Consider the following 12,599-nt stretch of genomic DNA (forward strand, 5'->3'; position numbering starts at 1 on the left):
ATGAGTGAAGCTGTGATTCTCAGGATAAGTAGACGACAATGAAGATCTTGTTCTTAATTTGCAATTGTACGCTCATGTTCCTAGGCTATGTTCTACTCTCATACAAATGAGCATAGCATCTCCAATGAAGTCACTGAGAATTATGTGAAGTCATGATTTATTCAAAGTCAAGACACAGTAAACTGTACTGTATAGTGAGAAATGGAGAGGACAAAGGGAACTCATACATAGGGGACAAAATCTTACTCTATATTTGTATGTCATTTACTGAGTTACCATACAGTGTGCAAAAGTATGTGTGCAAATTTACCATTGATTTTGCTGCAGTTCTGTTATAAATAACATGCTTTCCAAAGCTCAGTGTTCTACTTGTGCTTAAACAAAAGCAAAACTATTTGTTTATTAAAACTGAAGAGAAGTTTAGCACATATTAATGTACTCTATGTAAATTTTCTAAAATATATTTTATATTGCTATTTTCAGAACTTTATATGTATTTATATTAGAAATTCTTGTCCTGTGCCTCATTAATCCTTTGTATTTCATTTTTCTGTGTTGAACTAGGCTATAGTAACCTTTTTCTTACTTATACATGTGTTCTATTTTATAAATTAAGTATAATTCTGGTCATATCTTAAAATGATTCATTTGAAACTAAAGTGAACATGTACAACAGTGACATTCTAGATCTGGGTCGCCATCCATCAAATCCAGCTAAACAATGCCTTTCTCCAATCATAAGAGAGTTTTTTCATTACAGTTACAGGGTAACATCTGTTTTGACAAATGTCTGTGTATAGTGGCACTCTACAGTCAGTCATTTGGGTTGATTTTTGTTTGTTTTATTTTTTATTGGTTCAGATTCTTGTTGGGGGGAGGGAGAATCCAAACTCCTATTACTTAAAAGAACTGCAGACTATTATTTTTTAAAAACATTACATTTGGGAGGCAATTTTGGATACAGATTAGGACTAGACTGTGATTCAGTTATTACACCAAATGAAGTGTAAGGTTCAAATTTCAGATTCAAATGCACCAAAATTTTGTGAACTGATCTTGCAACACTTCTGTCCTCTTTGAGGATAGAAATCTCAGGACAATATATTTTGAGTGAATCTCAATTGGAAACAGCATATAGGACCTTTCGAGTTTTAGATTTGATTAAACAAAAATACAGTGGTTGGTTCTAAGTTTGGGTTTAGAATCCAACTCACATTACTGTGAAATTATAAAAGATTCAGACTTGAGATTTCAGAATACTGGTTCATCATAAAATAGCTTAGTAGTTATGGACAGACAGAATATGTAAACACATCTTATTCACTAGGAAATGTTTTATACTGTAAATACAATTACATCCAAAAAATTACATTAATGGATCATTAAGATTGCAGAGTTAAGTACTCAAATGAGGAAATGGCAGAATTATGGTTTCCAGTGCAACCTTAATTCATCTCTCTTTTACATATGCATACTGAAAATCTTTAATTGCCTGACCACAAACTAATATTTCAGTGCAAACAGTTCAGCTGTTTTAAAAAATGAAGCTGGGGAAAAATATAATGTCTTGCCAATGTTAAATTCTGGTGAACTTTTCTTTAAAAAGCTCTAGCACCTCCATGCTTTGGAACAGACACTTGAAATTTGACCAAAGCATGGAGGAGGAAAGGAGGGCTCTGTATCAGAGACAGGCGTTTTATCATCTTTGTAAAGACCTGCCGAAGTCTGGCCAAGTTACAAGCTTTTGAAAAAAATGACAGTTCACCCATGCGCAATAGAGATTTGTTTGATCTTGGTGACTAAAATCTCTTAAGATTCTGTCCTCAGTGGGTGGGCTTCAGGACTTCCTGCATAATTACATTTATCAACCAAATGTGTAAACTCTAAAATCATTTTGTTTGGCATTTATTATATTACCTTTTAAAATTTCTTTATTGATTAAAACCCATGTTAACTTTTCTATCATTTTACCCAGGTTTTTATGTCAGGCTAACCAGCCTATAGTACATCCCTCTTCCCCTTTTTGCAGATTAGCATGACACTAACATACTTCCAGTCTTCTGCAATTTTCCTAGTATTCCAAAATTTATTTAAAATTAACATCAGCAGGGCAGAAATCTCTTCAGCTTACTTTGTTAGGACTCTGGGGTTCAAGTTATCCAGGTCTGCTGCCTTTAAAGTGTTTCTATACTGGATGCTGTTTTTAACATCCTACTTAGTTATTAATGGTTTGTGAAGTGCTTCATAATTCTAGTGTGAAATGAGTACAACATCCTGCTTCTTTCCAAGTACAGAATAGAAATATTTATTGAACACTTTTTTGTCTCTCCTGCATCGTCATCAATAATCTTACCATCTTCAATGAGACTATACCATTGTTAGGGTTTCATGTGTTCCTGATATACTTAAAAAAACTCCACCTTATGGTCCTTAACCCTACCAGCCATTGATTTTCCTTGATGTTTTTAGCTTTTCAATGTTTACAGTCCATAACTTCTGATTTATATTGCTTGCTATCCACTTGCCCCTTTTATCGATTTGTTGGGTTTGGGTGAGGGAAGAGAGATTCCAATGAAAAACAGTTAAATTTCCTGGGAGTTTTGACTAGCTAATGTAGGCTGACAAGAGTTCCTAGGATTCCTTTCCCATTCTACTCTCTACCACAGTATTTTTAAATCGGTTCCATTTAAAAGCAAGACCTGATGAAAGTAATATGACCCTCTTCCTTTCTCTTGGCCAAATTCCAAAGTCCTTATTCATGTAAAACACTCACTTGAAGTCAGTGGGAGATTTGCCTGGTGAAGGGGTGAATTAAAACTGAGTAATCACCTCACAATTTGATGTGGTGTGTTAAAAGATTTTTGTTTGGTTTTTTTCTTATTTTAGGTCAAGCAATTTATCCCTATTGCTTCTTTACTTCCCAAAGCCCACACTAGTTGTTCTTCAGACATTGCTTCTTAAACTACTTCCTTTGTTTGGTCATCTGTTGAGATTGAAGCCAAGACCTCAGTAACATGTCACACTCTGGATCTAAAAACATACTTGGTTCTACTGCCTGAGCTAAAGGACCAGGTTTGTTGGCTTGGAGGAAATAGCAGACTCATGAACATCTGTATGTGGTCTAGCTGTAAGAGGAAAACAAAGATCTATGTTGTGTTACTTTGGCGTACACCTCCATTCTGCCTACGATTGATAAGTGCATAGATTTTATCCCTATTTTAATTCTACCAGTACCTTTCCCCTTGCTCCTTTGTCTTCTCCTCTGGTTTGTCTCCATTTGTTTTCCTTATTCTTTGTCTGCCAACTTTTTCCCTTTTCTTTTTGCACCAACAGAGGATTTGGTTTCAGTCTGAGAACAATCTGAGACTTGGTACTAAATGTTAAGGGCAGTATAACTAAAGTACAGGACAATGTGGGAAAGAATGATACTTCTAGTGTCAGAAAAATAAAAGAAAAGTCAAGGGGAAGACAAATGCTTTATATTCAATTTTCGAATAAGTGACTGGAACAGTACAGTAGATTCTATCATCCTCTTTTTGTTGCATCTTTTGTAGGTTCAGGTGCTAAAATACCAAATAAAGACAAAGGGTAGTTACTGCTGGGTCATGGTGATGTTTTAATTCAACTGCCTTCCACCCAGAATAAAAAGAGTAGAGTGTTTTTGGCAGGGTGAACACATGAGCTTGCCCAGAGATGGTCTTGGATGTAAACCCTTCCAGTCTCAGGGCAGAAGATTAGCTGAGGTTTGTGTTGTGTCATTGTTGTATCAATGAATAAATCAGACAAGAGGAGCAAACTGATTATAGGGAGGAAGTTTCTGTACACAGTACAAAGAATTATGCTGAAATATGTTAATGAAATGCATGTGGTGTTGTAGCCATGTCAGTCCCAGAATACTAGAGAAACAAGGTGGATGAGATAGTATCTTTTATTGGACCAACTTCTGTCGGTGAGAGAGGCAAGCGTTAGAGCTTACACAGAACTGTGCTCTGTAATTGCGAAAACTTGTCTCTCTCACCCACTTTGCCTCAATGAAATGCATGCAATGAATACAGCTTGTCAGGAATTTTCCATCAAAATGATTTTTCAATAAAAAATGCAGTTTCCACAAAATCAAAATTTCCCATGGGAAAATTTTGATTTTGTTGAAAACTTCTATTTTTGTGGTAGAAAACTGAAAACAAAATATTATACTTTAGATTGGTTAGAACCAAATTGAAATATTCCAATTTGTTGAACTGACCTGAAATGTTTCGTTTTGAGTCAGTTCAGTGCACTGAAGTGCATTCCTCTGTGGTATAATACTGCCTCATGGGAGTTGTACTTTGAGTGCCTGATGCCTCCATTCTCTACTACAGGCTGGTCTCCTTGTCTGCTTTATCTCTCTCATGATGCAACATGGTCTCCCCTCTGACCAATCAGCATGGTACATCTTAGGAGTCAGATGGCTGCAGGTACAACATGGGAAATGTAGTCCATCCAGAGATTCTCAGCTCTTACTGGAGAATGGAGGTATCTGAACTACAACTCCTATGAGGTAATGCAGCATGATAGAGAAATGTAATTTGAAACACACTTGATTTGAAACAAAATGTTTTGGGTCATTTCGACAAATTGAATCGAAATATTTCAATTCAATATAAAACTATTTCATTTAGATAAAAAATGCTGAAATGAAATGTTTTGCCATTTTTGAATGGAGACTTTTTGGAACACTTCATTCCACTTTACATCTTTAAAATGTTGTACAAATATTAAGTACTATAACAACATAAATATTAAGTACTATAAAAACTATTGGCAGAGATTGCTGAAACATGCACAATACAGGAGATATGCCAAAAACCAAAAGGTGACCAATATAATAGCCGTATTCAGTGGATGAGCAGTCTCCAAGTGCTAAAGCTGTTACTGAGGGAGGTAAAAAAGGATGGTAGTGAGGGAGTTATGTAAATATTTCAAGTGTGAAAGACTATGTTAAAGCAGCTTATGAAGTAATGATAAATCAAAACTACTTTATAATGTAGTAACTGTTTGAGTAAATGTAGTCTTAGTGGGCAAAGAAGAAATGTAGAGATAGCTAGAGTTTTGTAACTTTAAGCAGCCTAACAAACTAATCATTAATCCATATTGTTCTGTGAATGTTTTACTTCCTGGTTTTTTTCCCCACAGTGCTCATTGTCATCACGTGTAGGTGCTACATAAAAATATATATAGCCATACAAATAAGTATACAGCTACTCAAAAATGGCAAATCCATATATCACTATCCCTGCTAGTGCAAAAAGATGAAATGTGTGCCGTAATAAAATCTTTATACTGTCCGATTAGTGTTAACACAGCTGAAATCAGATGTGTGTCATACCTCACACTGTAAAGACCACTAGAAGAAGATTTTGGGGGATCACAAAAAGGAATGATTTTCACAGGTGAACACTGTATCCTGACAGGTGAATATTGTCTTGAAATATCCAGGCTTCTTTGGCCACTTTGCTTTTGTGAAGTGATGTAAACAACTTCCACTTTAATCTGAATTCTTCCCCTATTTTGGATTTATAAATCATATCTGTAAAGATGAAAAAGGCACTATTGTGCACTTCTAAATATTTTTCCTAAGTGTGAAAGAGAAGATTTTAAAATATTTGAAAATGATGTTTTCTCAGGGCATGTGTCTTAATAGAACAAGGCGCTAATTAAGGTTTATAAGATCATGAAGGCAAAGAAATGGATTGTCACCAATACACTGTTTGAGATAATAATTTACTTAAAAACAGAGATAATGGATTGATATTAAAAAGGAGATTAATCTAAAGCAGTTCAGACAGAATTTCTTTATACAGAGGGTTGCTGAGTAATGGAACAAATTGTCAAAGACAGTGATAGAAGCGAGCGTGAATTACTCTGACACATTTCTGGAGGAGAGAATTGAAGAGTACAGTTGTGAGTGAGATTTCCGGGATGATAAATGGCGATATATGAATTGATTTAATTTGAGACTGTGGGAGTTTGAGGTGGGAGAAACAACATTAAAAAGTCCCAAGGTTAGTTAGTGAAGGTTTTAATGGACCGTATGTTTTCCTTGGTTTCCTTGAAAGTTCCTATGTTCTGTTTTGAAGTCAAGTTATATAATGAATTACAAAATGAACAAGGTGGGACCAACCACTTAGCAGTGAGAATACACATGAGTAAAGTGCCACATATCACTTTATTCCTTACTTTGTGTAGGCCCTTTTTTATTGAAATAGGTTCAGCACTTTGATAGGTGGAATCTCAGGACAATTAGAAGATAAAAAATAAACAGAAAAAAATGACCACGATTCATTGGAGGAGGAAGATGATGAGGAAGACAATGAAGAGATCTCTCTGTGCAGACTGGATCACTTCAGAACTCCAGACCTTGAGGGCAGCTGTTAGGAAGCCAGTCCAATTCCTAGCCCCAATCCTACCCCAGGACATAGAAGGAAGATCACCTTGGTGCGTGAATACCAGCTTTTACAATTTATTATTATTATTATGCTATATAGCTCTGCTAACTTCTGTTCTGAGTGCTCAATGGTTGCTAGCATTTTGGGCGGATGTGAGGTAGGAGACTTTCTAATAACAACCCCCACCTCTCTCCCTCATTTGCGCAGTTCAGTCCTCCTTCATTTTCCCCCCTTCCACATTTTCAAAATGGCAGGTGGACTGGGTAATCAGCTTCTGTTTCATGCTGAAATCCTGACCATCAGCTGTCTACAAACCCATGCCATGGAGGGGCACATACACATATATTATTCTTGTTATCTTTTCCCACACCTCTCTTGCCTGGTGAATGCCGCCACATCTCCACCCTATTTGCATACTCAAAATGGGGGTGTGAAATTCAAAAGTTTATTGAAACAGCTGTCACAGTGAAAAAAACCTTGTTAGTTTTCAGTTTACATAAGGTATATGTAGACATGAGCATTGCATGCCCTTCAGTAGTAAGACTAATGCGCTCATCTGAGATGTAAGTCTTCTAACAGCATTGCAAATAGGCATTCGTAGAGGAAAAGAAGATTAGGTTAGAGGTAGCATAGCTGTATAGTTCTTAAGGCAATTGACTGAGTTATATTAAACAGCACTTCATCATTATTGAAACCAAGAAGAGAAAGGTGACATAATGGCTTTCCACTGACTTACATAGTTCATAGAAAAAGATTGGGATCCGCTAAGGTTTCAGATAAGCAGGATATAGCCTGATCTATTTTTCGCTGTACTTTCTGGAAGCCTGCAGGGGAGATAAAGCAAAATCTAAAACTGAGAAATTGCTTGTTTTATTTATTTATTTATTATAGACATTCTGTGGAATGGCATCATAATTGTTGCCCACGGCATAGCTCACAATTCCCTTCTGCTCCTGAAGCACTTCTGAAGAGGCCATCTTGGCGAATAACATTACAGTCGTACCTCACTGGTCTGCCCGTTGCCTGTTTGAGTAAGAATTAGTGACCCACCTCAGTGAAATGTCATTGAGCGCAAGGGCAATCTAAAGGGGATGCCAAGGGGATTAATTTCCAGCTCCCGATGCCCTTGCCACCCCGGTCAGGAAACTCCCCACACCCATATTAATACATATTAGTTACAGCATAAACTGCAAACCCCAAACCGGCAACAGAAAACCCAGAATTCCAGTCAAATTCCAATGCACAGTGCTGCCCTCAAACAGCACTGCACTGTGTGAAGCTGCTCTAGGAATAACCCATGTCATAGCAGTTACTCAGTATCCTTCTCCTCCTCCCTCCCCGCTTTGTTGCTGACAATGGCACCAATTCACATATTTCTTGGGTGGCTGGGAGGAGGGAAAATTCCAGTCATCATCCTCCCCCAATCTGGGATCCCAATCTAGTTCCTGATCATTGTCACCCCATCCCCTCCCCACGGGGACCCCAGGTTTCCCTCGGCTGGGGAGTCTTGCCTCTCTCTTACCCACACCGTGCATGAGTCAGTGCAGCCAGGTGTCAAGTTCTCAGCAGGCTCCCCTGAGCTCCTCTGCACAGGAACAGATTCCCCATGCGCCAGATCACACCATTTGGCACAGGCACCCCTCTATATGGACAGAGGGGTGGGTGGCCGGGAAAAAATTTCAGTGGCACTGTGACCCTGTGCACCAGGTTGCAATACTACTCACTGAAATTTGACCCGGCCACCCCTCTGTCGGGAAGGAGGGGCACCTGGCTCAAATTTCAGTGGTAGGGTGACTATGCAGCCAGAGCAACACTTCAGACTGCTCTGGCAGCAGTCTTTCTGATTTGATATGGGACCACTGCTTAAAAGTAGTCAGGCCATTCCTCCCCCTCTCCCCACCCTACACCCATCAGCTATGTACATTTGAGCATGTGCAAAAATCTTAGGGGAACGTTACTCCCCCCACCTCCAGGACCCCCTAATTGGCGCTGCTGATGCTGGAGGAGCTGCTGTTGTAGCTGCATCCATTGCTCAATGGTGTGGCTATTGAATTTCAAAGCCAAAACCACCTGGAACCATGATTTCACATAAATCCCCAACAGACTCTACGTATTCAACTCTAAAAGAATAAATTAATAGCAGAAGTTAATACATTGGAAATGTGGATTAGTGATCTTGATCCATAGATTAATAGAAGAGTAAACTCCTGGACATGATTTGACATTTACAGAGAACACAAAGGAAATAATAAACTTTAAAAAACTTAGCAGCCTTGATGGCATAAAATAAACCTTTGATGTTTTGGCTAAAAACGGTGAACACCAAATACAGACCAAAGAATATTTACTTTAAGGGATAGATGAACCCCCTGTGAATAACATTTATTGAAAAATGGCTCTTCAAAACCATTCAAATGGACGAGCACCTAGCATATGTACTGGGAAGGACGTACCAGGTATAGCTTGTTCATTAGATGAAAAGGCCAAATCCTTGTTGCAGTAATAATGTGAGGGATTGTTAATAAATGGTTTATATTTACTATTAATCCAGCAATTCAGGTAAATGGATACGAACCTTTACTGCCAAGGAAGTCTCTCTCTTTCCACTGGACCTTTCAGTTGGCAGTTATTCATTCAGGAGGTAAGGCCTCCTGCTAGCTCTTCTTGGGTTTTTGTCTGTCTGATATTTCTTTGAGATCGATGGTCCTCTCAGAAGGCGTTGCCTTCTCTCCTGCCAGATTAGTTTTTTGCAGCTAAATGTTGGGATCATATTAAATGTCAAAGGGAATTTTCTGTGCCGTCTCTACTCAGAATAGTTGTTATTTTTTTCATTTGGCACTGCATTCTGGCAGCAGGAACCTGGAGCAGCACACTCAGTCACAACAACCTCTGTCTAACCACATTATCCCACTTACCTGCTGCAGGAGTGGGCAATTTGACGTCAGCTCCTGGTTTCCTTTTTTCTTTCTCTTTTTTTATAATAACCTCTCAGTGCCATACCTCAGAATCTCCTGATTCCACTTATGTTCCTTTCCTTTCAGGGGGCATGAACTATCCTTTGCTCTTTGCTTTTCATTTGTCCACTGAAACAAACAAAAGCAACTGCTAATGGCTTCTCCTGCCAATAATCCCCAAATAATTTCCCAGGGGACCTGAGTGATTCCCTAAAACCTCTTCTTGGACCTGGCTTGGTGCTGGTTACACAAGGAGGAAAAACATTAGTAAACATATCAAACCCCTTCACACAGGTTTTCACTCATTGTGGAATGTATTTCCATATCCCAATGAAACCCATTATCTAGTCATTATTTATCATATCAAACATCCCTTTTTAATTTCTACTTCAATAGATTTTCTTTTGTTCCCCACCCTCCTTCCATCCCTGCTGCTTTCATAAAGTTACACAACCTTTGGGGAAAAGTAAAGTTGTTTACACTGTATAATTATGATACTAAAGAAGAAATCAAATCACAAATTTGTTGTGGAGTCTTTGATCCAGAATATTGTTAGAAACATAATTAATATCTAAAAATAGTGATACATCACTTTTCAACTTAGGCACTGTTAAACAGCCAGAAAAATATAGATACCTAGCTTTTTCAGGAGCACAACTTTGAATACATCGATGTTTGTTTTCCATTTCGGCATTTGAATAAGTAAATTTGGTGGATCATTTGTTTTGTTCTAAAAATGGGTGGTGGTGATAAGGAATTGCCACTTTGTCACCCACTAGTACTTGTTTGCATAAGGAATGTTGATGTAACTACAAACTAGTTTCACTGAAAAAAATTCAAGTAACTCCAGACAAGGGATAATATAGCTACCTATCCACCCATGCTTGCAGTGCATTTTGAGCTCTCCCATCTAGCATGCTGATAAAAAACAAACAAACAAACATTTTGGCCAGTTCTTTTGCTGATGTATATTGGTATAGCTCTATTAGCTTATATGGAGCGACACCAGTTTACACTAGCTGAGGATCTGGACTCCTTAATGTTTTTTTTTAACATACTGCTTTAGAAGTCTGTTGTATTTTGTTGATGTACTTTGGTGGCCTCTGAGTAATGAGCCTTTATGTCTACTTTTATTATTTGATCATGTCACATGTTACCATGCTCTGTTTTAATCTAGTTTTAATACCATTGTTATTTCTATCCCAGTAGTGCCCACTCATGGATTGCAACCCTATTGTACTAAGTATTGTGTACACACACAGTGAAAAGAGATATAGTTAGAAGGTCGACCAGTGCTGTCTGCATCATTTCATGCCCCATTGTTCGGGACCATGCAATAGCTCATTCCCTCCCTACCCTCCCCACACACACACTTGATGTTCAGGCAACATCTTTTAAAGATGGAGTGAAAGCTGCTACCAAGCTGACTTCTCTGATGCCCAGAAGGCATTATTCCTTACACAGGCTAGATTCTGGCCCTGTCTACTTTGCTAAGGTACAAGACACAAGACACCTTCTCCTCTCTATCCTGTATGCTATTCAGGCCACGGCAGGGTGTTGTGAAAGATGCTTGGGGGTGATCCATGGCCCCAAGGACAATGGAGGCACGCCCTTGATTCCAGCCCCTTTGTGCCTAATGATATGTATGGCTAGATGATGTGGAGGCAGCTCATACTGCTAATTTCTGAAGCAGTGGTTAGGGTCATGACTGAACACACATGGGACTTCCCTGATCCAGTCTGTGCACCTCTGCCCAGCTGCTAGAGTTCCATTCCCTTTCAGGACTCCTCCCATAGGAAATGCCAAATTTTGGCCCTATGTTTATTTTTTTTAATATATTTTTAAAATAAAGAAAAGTAACATGATTATGGATATATTGCAATAACATATAAATTAATCATATATGCAATCTAAGAAATCAGACTCCTTTATTATTCATATAAATGCAGAGAAAAAGAAAAAGGGAGAGAGATTAGAGAAGAATTCTGAAGGGTATGGGGAATGAATTATGTCCCCTGACTGTTTATATAGCACAGAAAAGGAGCCTAGCACACTCAATTTTTTACTTGATGATTTTTCTGAAAAGTGGCATCAAACTGTTCAGTCTATTGAGCTGGCTGAACATTCATAAATGTACTGCTTGTTTAATAACATTCTCTGTGGTGTTGCTTTTGTCACAGAAAATGTATTTTGGACAGTATTGTTGGGTAGCTATTTCATTTATATATTATACATTCTAGAGATTTTGGAATGACTGAGACATTTCTGTTTCATACACATTTTCTGTTCCCAGATCATCCCCCAATTGTCCTTTGGATAAGATTAGAAAATAGAAACTGATCTGGGCTATTGGTCTGTGGTGTCAGTAATTAAAGATATGAAAATTCACTGGCTTGGGAATTTCTTTTCCATAAAAAGTCAAACCTAAAGACTTTTAAATTAAATAAGGCTTAACATGTCTGCATAGATTGGATTTCTAAGAATGTTTTTGGACTTAGTGTACTACAAATGAATAAGGTGCTGTGAAAGCTGTAACTACAATTAAAGTTGTAGCCTAAACTATTAGGTTACTGGTTATATTGATTACTTAAGAATCCCCAGTTATCACTTTGAAGGTAGACAAGTTCTTGTCCCAAGATCAGGCCCAGTATTATTCAAATTATTATATAGTTGGGAGCCCCTGATGTGCACAGTTGCAACATTCACATTATAGGAGTTCTTCTATATTTACAAATAGTTTATTAATACGTTTAGCACAGTCACAAACACCCCAGCTCAGTAAGATAGATAGAGATAGTACAGAATGTACATCTGCACAGCCATATACTTACACCATCCTTTGTAGAACAATCTGAAATGGTAGCCATCATCTTCCTCATCACCATCACCTTCCCCCCTCTTCAAAATGGCCATCATTCTGGCACCTCCCAGAGACTACATCTCTTTCTCCTACTGCCCCTGGGCTGCGGTGCAACTTCTATAATATGATATGCTGACGCCACTATGTTTGATGCATATTCAGTAGGGTTTTTCCCTTTTTCCTTATTTGTATTTCCTTACATTACTAAAAATGGAGTATCCTTCTTCTATAGGTTAGTATTTCAGTGTTCTCAACTTATTATTATATATGTCAATTCGTTACTATGGCCCTCTTGTGGTTCAGTCTCTGTGGATGTAGCTCATGTACCTGTTATGTACGTCAATTCGTTGCAATGACACT

The 12,599-nt window shown here is 38.1% G+C and overlaps 1 long non-coding RNA gene across 2 annotated transcripts in view; it reads left to right on the forward strand.

Moving 5' to 3' along the window:
- Positions 1–12,599, forward strand: part of LOC137166920 (uncharacterized) — a 133,346-nt gene that overhangs the window by 71,103 nt on the left and 49,644 nt on the right. The window lies entirely within an intron of this gene.

The sequence above is a fragment of the Emydura macquarii genome, unplaced genomic scaffold, assembly GCF_026122565.2.
Source record: "Emydura macquarii macquarii isolate MOO-44397 ecotype Brisbane River unplaced genomic scaffold, CSIRO-AGI_Emac_v2 contig_2897, whole genome shotgun sequence".
NCBI classification, from domain to species: domain Eukaryota; kingdom Metazoa; phylum Chordata; order Testudines; family Chelidae; genus Emydura; species Emydura macquarii.